The sequence below is a fragment of the Arachis hypogaea genome, chromosome 7 (assembly GCF_003086295.3).
Source record: "Arachis hypogaea cultivar Tifrunner chromosome 7, arahy.Tifrunner.gnm2.J5K5, whole genome shotgun sequence".
NCBI lineage: Eukaryota > Viridiplantae > Streptophyta > Magnoliopsida > Fabales > Fabaceae > Arachis > Arachis hypogaea.
The window spans coordinates 28,302,010-28,309,217 of NC_092042.1; positions in this window are offsets into that span (position 1 = coordinate 28,302,010).

A 7,208-nucleotide genomic window follows, 5' to 3' on the forward strand; every position below is an offset into this window, starting at 1 on the left:
TGTGAGTTAGCTTGTTGTTACAAAGACTCTTATTAATAAAACACCCTTGGTAACAAAAACAGAAAGAAAAGGAAGAAAAAAAAGCCAAAATGGCAAGAAAAACAAAGAATAAAGGTTGGACACCAATGGTTTGGACCCTAGGACAAATGCCTGTGGTGTTCTTGTACTGAGATCTGCTTGGATGAGTAAATTCTAAGGGGTATTTTGAAACCCGGTCACTTAGATCAACTGATTTGGGATGGCCAATTGAAAATCCACAATAAAGAGCAACTTAGATACAAAGCACTTAGTGATCCAAAGAGATGCTGGGCATCAATGATCCTAGGAAGAATTAGTGAGCTAAGTGTCTGAGGTGGAAAGATGTTGAGCAAAATAAAAGAAAATGAAGCCAAAGGCTAAGCTGCAACATTTAACACCAAACCTCTTAAAGAATAAAAAGCTTGTTAAAGCATTATAAGCTAAGGGGAGTGAGTAAAAGGAGAGTCTTATAACAGCAAGTTAGCAAACCTTTGATGCAAGATATGTATTATGCAGCAGCAACAAAAAATGAGTATCATTGTCTGCATAAATGCCCCATAAATTGAAGTTCTGCTATCTACATAATAAGGATTTATGTGCTTTTCTTATTCATATCATTTACTCTTAGTTTTGATGCTTGCTTGGGGACAAGCAAGGTTTAAGTTTGGTGTTGTGATGACAAGTCATCATATACCCATTTTTCAAGCTAATTTCACTTGTTTTGTTAGCATTTATGCACTTTCTTGCATCCTAAGTAAGTGATTTGGAGTGAAAATGCATAACTTCTTTAAATCAAGCAACCACTATGGAATTAATGATAAATCATGAGGTTTAAGCTAATTTTAATTGCATTTTAATTGATTTATAAGCCTCTTGAATTTAGTGATACTTTGAGTGGTTGTTTGGTTTATTTTAGGTGAAGAAAAGAAAAGAAAATGAAAAGCGTGGCCTAAGAAAGTGTAGCCGAGGAAAGAAAAGCGTGGCCGAATCAAGGGAGAAGCGTGCCGCAACTCATAGTGGAAGCAACCTTGCCCTCCACAAGGGCAGACTGCCCTCTAGGAGGGCAGCACTAAGTGACCGAGCCAACAAAGGCAACCCTGCCCTGCCCACTCCAAGGGCAGAGCACAAAATGGTGCCTTGGAGCAAGGAGAAGCAAACTCTGCCCTGCCCTTGTGGAGAGCAGGATCGGGCTCCATGAGGAAGAAAATCAAGGAAAAAATAGCTCCCATGCATGCCACAAGGTTCGAACCAAGAACCATGAGGAAGCCAAGCCTTGAGACACACTAGCGTGCCAGGAAATCAAAAAAATAAAGAAGCGTGTTTGCATTGGCCCAGGATCGAACCTGAGACGTGAAGGAAGGATCCTGCCCCGCCCTTAGCGCGGGCAGGGCAGCTTTTGAAATTGGCGCATCACACACAAGGTCTTGGCATCACCATCCGCACGCCCAAACACCCCCTGGCAGCACCAATCGAGCGCTCAACGCTCCCTGGCGCATCAACCTGTTCCTGCCCTGCCCTTGGCGCGGGCAGGGCAGCGTCCCACGCGTCAACATGCTTCGCGCGCACGCACGCTCCTCAAATCTGGCATCATCCACGCACCAACATGCAGCACGCGCACGCGCGCTTCTCAATTCTGGCAGCACCAAGCGCACGCACGCATCACGTTCTGGCGCAGCAGCTTTCCCGCCCTGCCCTTGGCGCGGGCAGGGCAGCCTCTGGCGCACCAAATTTCCTTCTCATGCGCACCACGCAGCTTCTGGCGCACCAATTTCTTCACCATGCGCATCATGGCCGCACCAAAAGCATGCACCATGCATCAACTCTCTGCCCTGCCCTCCACAAGGGCAGGGCAGCCTCCTGGAAGTGGATTTTGGGCCAAAAATTCAAATTAAAAATTAATTTGAATTCATTTCTTCACCAATCCAAAAGCCCATCCAAATCCCATTATCCAAGAATAGAAAGTGTATAAATAGGCCTTAGTTTGATGTAATTAGGACCTTTATTTTTTAGCTACTTTTATGCTCACTTTTGAATTTTTACTTTTACCTTGGCTTTGAAATTTTACTTTCACTTTGCTTTCGAGCTTCCTTGAGAGAATTTGACCGAGAACTAAGAGGATCAAAGGAGAGTCTCCTTCCTCACTTCTCTTGGGCAATTCTACTCTTCTGTTTTCTGAGCATTGGGTGTGTGAAATTGGGGAAATTCTGTCCCAATTCCCATTCAAGCTCCTTGCACTTTAATTTCTGCATAATTGAATTCCAAATCTGTTCTTCTACTACTTCTTCTTAAATTTTCTGTTAATTGCTTAGTGAATCTAGATCTGGGAAGGAAATTGGGTTTAGGCTCTGCTACCTAAGCCCTTGGGATCCTGAGATCACAATTCACTCTTGGGTTCTTCTGTGAACCTCTGCTACCTTTTGTTTCATTTCTGTTTGAATGTTTACTGCCTCTGATTTAAATTCTGCCCAATTAACTACTGCAATTTGCTTTTTCTTAGTTTAGATCTTGCAATCCCACTCTTCAATTCCCTTTTACTTTCTTGCATTTTATCTTTCTTGCCATTTAAGTTACTGCAATTTAAGTTTCTTGCACTTTAAGTTTCAGTCATTTACTTTCTTGCTCTTTAAGATTCTGCACATTTATAATTCTGTTCTTCAATTTACTGCAATTTTCCCCTTCCCCCTTTACTTTTACTGTCATTTAATTCTTGTTAAACACAAATCACTCAACCAACACTTGATTCGCTTGACTAAATCACCCACTGAACTAAAATTGCTCAATCCTTCAATCCCTGTGGGATCGACCTCACTCTTGTGAGTTATTATTACTTGATGCGACCCGGTACACTTGCCGGTGAGTTTTGTGTTGGATCGTTTTCCACACATCAGGCATCACCATTGTCAATGGCTACATCCCATCCTCTCAGTGAAAATGGTCCAAATGCTCTGTCACAGCACGGCTAATCATCTGTCGGTTCTCAATCAGGTTGGAATAGAATCCCTTGATTCTTTTGCGTCTGTCACTAACGCCCAGCCTTCAGGAGTTTGAAGCTCGTCACAGTCATTCAATCCCGGAATCCTACTCGAAATACCACAGACAAGGTTAGACTTTCCGGATTCCCATGAATGCCGCCATCAATTCTAGCTTATACCACGAAGATTCTGTTTAAGGAATCCAAGAGATATGCGCCCGGCCTAAGGTAGAATAAAAGTGGTTGTCAATCACGCGCGTTCATAGGTGAGAATGGTGATGAGTGTCACGGATCATCACATTCATCAAGTTGAAGTGCAACGAATATCTTAGAACAGAAATAAATCGAATTCAATAGGAAATAGTAGTAATTGCATTAAAACTTGAGGTACAGCAGAGCTCTACACCCTTAATCTATGGTGTGTAGAAACTCCACCGTTGAAAATACATAAGTGAAAGGTTCAGGCATGGCCGAATGGCCAGCTCCCATGGTCTAAGGACTAGGCGTCCAGAGATGTCTAATACACTAGTAAAAAGTTCTATTTATAATAAATTAGCTACTAGGGTTTACAGAAGTAAGTAATTGATGCATAAATCCACTTCCGGGGCCCACTTGGTGTATGTTTGGGATGAGCTTGATGTATCCACGAGCTGAGGCTTCTTTTGGAGTTGAATGCCAAGTTGTAACGTGTTTTGGGCGTTCAACTCCGGGTCGTGACGTGTTTCTGGCGTTTTACTCCAGACAGCAACATGGAACTGGTGTTGAGCGCCAGTTTACGTCGTCAATTTCAGAATAAAGTATAAACTATTATAAATTGCTGGAAAGCTCTGGATGTCTACTTTCCAACGCCGTTGAGAGCGCGCCATTTAAAGTTTTGTAGCTCCAGAAAATCCATTTCGAGTGCAGGGAGGTCAGATTCCAACAGCATCAGCAGTCCTTTGTCAGCCTCTTATCAAAGTTTTGCTCACGTCCTTCAATTTCAGCCAGAATTTACTTGAAATCACAGAAAAACACACAAACTCATAGTAAAGTCCAGAAATATGAATTTAACATAAAAACTAATGAAAACATCCCTAAAAGTAGCTTGAACTTACTAAAAACTACCTAAAAACAATGCCAAAAAGCGTATAAATTATCCGCTCATCATCTAGCCAACCTCTTGCAATTGGTTTGAGATCTCCCCTCTTGAGTTGGTTTGGGACACCTTTTGAATTGGTTGTTCACTTAGTTCCAGGGAGGCATATGTCCTCTAGAACTTGATCCAACCCCTTATCTGCTCTCACCATTCTCCTATTAAAGGATTCAGGATCATCTTGTAGTTGAGGCAATTTGAAGACCTCTCTTATTTTATCCAGATGGAAGTAAATAATTCTCCCTCTGACCATGGTTCTATAGGTATGAAAAGTAGTTCCAGTCATTCTCTGCTTATCTGTCAGCCACAGATTTGAGTAGAATTCCTGAACCATGTTTCTTCCAACCTTTGTCTCAGGGTTGGTTAGAACTTCCCATCCTCTGTTTTGAATTTGCTCTTGGATCTCCGGATATTCATCTTCTTTCAGATCGAATCTGACTTCCGGGATCACTGACCTCAGACCCATTATTTTGTGGTAATGGTCTGCATGCTCTTTGGTTAAGAACTTCTATTGACTCCAAAGATTCTTTGGATTATTCTCTTTCTTGCCTTTTGAATTGGTTTGTTTTCCCTTAGGAGCCATGATCTTGATAAATCTTGGCTTAGTGATAAATTCGAATGGTGGGGAGAGGGGGATGGCCGAATGTGTATTTATAAGGGAGGGGGAGAGATTTCAAAAATTTTGAAGGAGATTTGAGAAGATATGGAAAGAATTTGAGAAGATATTTGAATTTTTGAAGAAGATTTGGAAAGGATTTGAAAGAGATTTGAAGAATGATTTAGAAAATTGTTTAATTTTTGAAATTTGAAGGTGAATGATGAAAGTTTGTAATGTGTTTATCCAGAAAATTATGGATCAAAATAAAAAAGTTTGAAAAAATTTGAAGTGGAAAGAAAAATCTCTATCCCTACCTTTCTGGCGTTTAACGCCCACTTGGTGGCCATTATGGGCGTTTAACGCCTAGCCAGGTACCCTGGTTGGCATTAAACGCCAGAAACCCCTTCATCACTGGGCGTTTTGCTAAACGCCCAGGATGCTGCAAACCTGGCGTTAAACGCCCAGAATGGTGCCCATTCTGGCGTTTAACGTCCAAAATGGTACCTTTACTAGCGTTAAACGCCCAGAATGGTATCCATTCTGGCGTTTAATGCCCAGAGTACCCCTTACTGGTGTTTTCTTGCCAGCAAGCTCTTTTTCTCTGCTTTTTTCACTGAATTCTTCTGTAACTCTGTGAATTCCTTCAATTTCGATGATCAACCTTGCAGAATATGTATCAAACTTAAACAAAACAGATAACCTGCTAATGATTGGGTTGCCTCTACGCAAGCGCTTCTTTATTGTCTTTAGCTGGACCTTTACTGAGACTCATTCAAGCCTCAGTTTTGAGCATTCCTACTCAAAATTGCTTTCAAGATAATGTTTGATTCTCTGTCCATTAACAATGAACTTTTTGTCAGAATCAATATCCTGAAGCTCAACATATCCATATGGTGAGACTCCTGTAATCACATATGGGCCCCTCCACCGGGATTTAAGTTTTCCTGGGAATAGTCTGAGCCTAGAGTTGAAGAGTAGAACTTTTTGTCCTGGCTCAAAGACTCTGGATGACAACTTCTTGTCATGCTACTTCTTTGCCTTTTCCTTATAAATTTTTGCATTTTCAAAGGCACTGAGTCTGAACTCCTCTAGCTCATTTAACTGGAGCAATCTTTTTTCACCAGCTAACTTAGCATCCATGTTTAGGAATCTGGTTGCCCAATAGGCTTTATGTTCCAATTCCACGGGCAGATGACAGGCTTCCCATACACAAGTTGGTATGGAGAGGTTTCTATAGGAGTCTTGAATGCTGTTCTGTATGCCCACAGAGCATCATCCAAGCTCTTTGCCCAATCCTTTCTACGGGCAATAACAGTCCGTTCCAGGATTCTTTTTAGCTCTCTATTAGAGACTTCAGCTTGCCCATTTGTCTGTGGATGATACGGAGTTGCTACTTTGTGGCTAATTCCATATCGGACCATAGCAGAGTACAGCTGTTTATTGTAGAAATGAGTGCCCCCATCACTGATTAGTACTCTGGGAACACCAAACCTGCTGAAGATGTGTTTCTGGAGAAATTTCAGCACGGTCTTAGTATCATTATTGGGAGTGGCAATTGCTTCTACCCATTTAGATACATAGTCTACTGCCACCAGAATATAAGTGTTTGAGTATGATGGTGGGAAGGGACACATGAAGTCAATACCCCATGCATCAAACATCTCAATCTCTAAGATCCCTTGTTGAGGCATGGCGTAACCATGAGGCAAGTTACCAGCTCTTTGGCAACTGTCACAGTTACGCACAACCTCTCGGGCATCCCTATAGAGAATAGGCCAGTAGAAGCCACACTGGAAGACCTTAGTGGCTGTTTTCTCACTTCCGAAATGTCCCCCATACTGCGATCCATGACAATGCCATAGGATCCTTTGTGCTTCCTCTCTAGGTACACATCTGCGGATCATTCCGTCTGCACATCTCTTAAAGAGATATGGCTCATCCCATAGGTAGTACTTGGCATCTGAAATTAATTTTTTTCTTTGCACTCTGCTGTACTCCTGGGGTATGAACCTCACAGCTTTATAGTTTTCAATGTCTGCAAACCATGGAGCTTCTTGAATGGCAAAGAGTTGCTCATCTGGAAAGGTTTCAGAGATCTCAGTAGAAGGGAGGGACGCCCCAGCTACTGGTTCTATTCGGGACAGATGATCAGCTACCTGGTTCTCTGTCCCTTTTCTGTCTCTTATTTCTATATCAAACTCTTACAGAAGCAACACCCACCTTATGAGCCTGGGTTTTGAATCCTGCTTTGTGAGTAAGTATTTAAGAGCAGCATGGTCAGTGTACACAATCACTTTTGACCTTACTAAGTAGGACCTAAACTCGTCAATGGCATAAACCACTGCAAGTAACTCTTTTTCTGTGGTTGTGTAATTCTTCTGTGCATCATTTAGAACACGGCTAGCATAATAAATGACGTGTAGACGCTTGTTGTGCCTCTGTCCCAACACTGCACCAATGGCATGGTCACTGGCATCACACATTAGTTC